Here is a 2937-nt window from a genome sequence, read left to right as displayed (position 1 = left end):
ACACTACTCCACTGTGGCTTGGAGCACAAGTGGCTTCGAGCTTGAACCACAGAAGCACACAGATGTGAGCTCTGATCCTGGTTCCAGTGCTATGATCTTATGCATATTATTTAACTTTTCTAGTTCTCAGGGATTTTTGTACCTGTAAAATGAGTACAATAATATTTACATAAGTTGTGAGGATGGAATGATTTTCAAGCATACTGTACATTATTTGCCACAATTGCTGTATAAATAATAACTGATATTGTTATTGTTATTTTATAAATTGGAGATGCCGTTAAGAACAAAGCAAAAACTGAACGATAAGATTTAGGCCAAAATGACATAACTAAGAAGTCACTTGACTATATGACCTTAAAATAACGCTGTCCCACAGGGAAGTATCAGCTCGAAGCATATGACATGGACTCATGAGAATCAGGGAAACAGGAACACATATGCTTCCAGGTGGCAACCTAACAGTTTCCTATTTCTGCCACTTAGGAAAAAAAAAGCTTGTCTTAATTTGGTTTCCCCAAAGAGAGGACCCTGAGATGAGGATTCAGCTTATTGGGGAAATGATCTCAGGAAGCAGAAGGTGAGAAAGGAATGGGAAGTAACCTAATAAAATGTAAGTTGCTGAGCTGGTTCTACCATATGCAAATGAACTCAATCCCAATGAAGAACCTCTACAGAATGGTGTGGTCTGCTCCCAGGATTATCTATCCAAAAGAGAGAGTCTGAGGAGTTCATCTTTCATGTTACTGGCTGAGATTTGCTGCTCAGAGTTTAATGCCTCCTTCCAGGCTCTCTACCTCAGTACTTTCAGAATGCCCTGTGTTTGGGGTGAGTGACCTACCAGACTTCACAAACAGTCCTGAAGTAGGGATGTGGAGAAGGCAGGCAGGAACTTGGAATGCAATATGGTCAGCACACAAATGAGCTGCCAACCAGGGCCACAGCCAATGTCAGGGTTGTGCCAAAAGACAAGTTTTGGGTGGATGTGGAAAATCAGCTTCTCCTTAGGATCATCTGTCTCTAAGTATAAAACTTTTCATACTCAACACCATACCAATAATAGGTGAAAGATAATGAGACTCAGTGAGTTGGATCCAAGAGGAAACTAGTAATTCACTTAGATCCAGACTTCTGAATGCCTTTGCACAAGAAGGTGGAAGTTGTGCCATATCAGAAAGATTCCTTAATCATATACATTTTGGAAATCTTAACTTAAAAGTGTTAAACAGCTACCACTGGTCTGGAATTTTTCTCATTCTTCACTATGGGAATAAGTTACAGTGACTATTCAAAGGGATATACAGCATTTGGCATTTTAAAAATTTACTTAAATACTTGTTAACTTTTCATGATACCCTATTGACGTTTCCCAGAACAGTGTTTTGAAGAATCTAATTGAGGAAGTGTTCAATAGAACTGTATGGTCTGACAGAATACTAAAGATAACATTCCTTATGATGTAAGTGGAAGGAGTTCTAAGAGACTCACTACAAAATTATTAGGCTTGATAAAGCTAGTCTCTGGAAACAGGGGCTTCTGTCCTACAACCACCTCAGAAGAGGACACCTTTCTACTTTCCTGTTTAGGTTTGGCCTGGGTGTGAGGGGTGTGGAGAACGCATGCATGGAGGCTACTGCTTTACTCTTAACCTCTCTCTTCTTCTTCACTTAGGCTTTAACTCAACACCGGAGCTGATGACTCTCAAATTTTCACCTTGCCAGAATCTCTTGAGGTGTATGGGAATCAGACTGCCCCTTACTCCAGGAATTCAATTCTCTTTAGATCAGTTTTTAAATAAATATAATAAGGTTTGAAATGATACAAAATGTGAAAATGAGACAAAGTAAAAAAGACCAGAAGGTTCTAACAGAGAGTCTAAAGAGGACTTTAAAATGTAATTCAGCTTGGAAAACAGATAATTAATACAATGAAGAGAAATTGAGCAATATGCTAAGTTTCAAATATCAGAAGAAACTTCAGCTTAGTTCAATTCAGTCACTCAGTTGTGTCCGACTCTTTGTGACTCCATGAGTCACAGCACGCCAGGCCTCCCTGTCCATCAACAACTCCCAAAGTTTACCCCAACTCATGTCCATCCAGTTGGTGATGCCATCCAACCGTCTCATCCTCTGTAGTCCCCTTCTCCTCCTGCCCACAATCCCTCCCAGAATCAGGGTCTTTTCCAATGAGTCAACTCTTCACATAAGGTGGCCAAAGTATTGGAGTTTCAGTCTCATCATCAGTCCTTCCAATGAACACCCAGGACTGATCTCCTTCAGAATGGACTGGTTGGATCTCCTTGCAGTCCAAGGGACTTTCAAGAGTCTTCTCCAACACCACAGTTCAAAAGCATTAATTATTTGGCACTCAGCTTTCTTCACAGTCCAACTCTCATATCCATACATGACCACTGGAAAAACCATAGACTTGATTAGATGGAGCTTTGTTGGCAAAGTAATGTCTCTGCTTTTTAATATGCTATCTAGGTTGGTCATTGGAGAAGGCAGTGGCACCGTACTCCAGTACTCTTGCCTGGAAAATCCCATGGACGGAGGAGCCTGGTAGGCTGCAGTCCATGGGGTCGTTTAGAGTCTGACATGACTGAGCGGCTTCACTTTCACTTTCCACTTTCATGCATTGGAGAAGGAAATGGCAACCCACTCCAGTGTTCTTGCCTGGAGAATCTCAGGGATGGAAGAGCCTGGTGGGCTGTCATCTATGTGGTCACACAGGGTCGGACACGACTGAAGCGACTTAGCAGTAGCGGTGTACTTCTTCCAGCCCAGCATTTCTCATGATGTACTCTGCATAGAAGTTAAATAAGCAGTGTGACAATATACAGCCTTGACATACTCCTTTTCCTATTTGGAACAGTCTGTTTTTCCATGTCCAGTTCTAACTATTGCTTCTTGACCTGCATATAGGTTTCTCAAGAGG

General features: G+C 41.5%; 1 long non-coding RNA gene across 1 annotated transcript; it reads left to right on the top strand.

Annotated features, from left to right (window-relative positions):
* The first annotated feature begins 1481 nt into the window (after positions 1–1481).
* Positions 1482–1819, top strand: LOC112446992 (uncharacterized). Its single transcript, XR_003035014.2, has 2 exons — positions 1482–1586; positions 1672–1819. It is a non-coding gene; the product is annotated as an uncharacterized lncRNA (long non-coding RNA).
* The last annotated feature ends 1118 nt before the right edge of the window (positions 1820–2937 follow it).

The sequence above is a fragment of the Bos taurus genome, chromosome 1 (genome assembly GCF_002263795.3).
Source record: "Bos taurus isolate L1 Dominette 01449 registration number 42190680 breed Hereford chromosome 1, ARS-UCD2.0, whole genome shotgun sequence".
Taxonomy (NCBI): Eukaryota; Metazoa; Chordata; class Mammalia; order Artiodactyla; family Bovidae; genus Bos; species Bos taurus.
The sequence above is the reverse complement of the archived record's forward strand: the minus strand, read 5'-3'. Positions and strand labels throughout refer to the sequence as shown.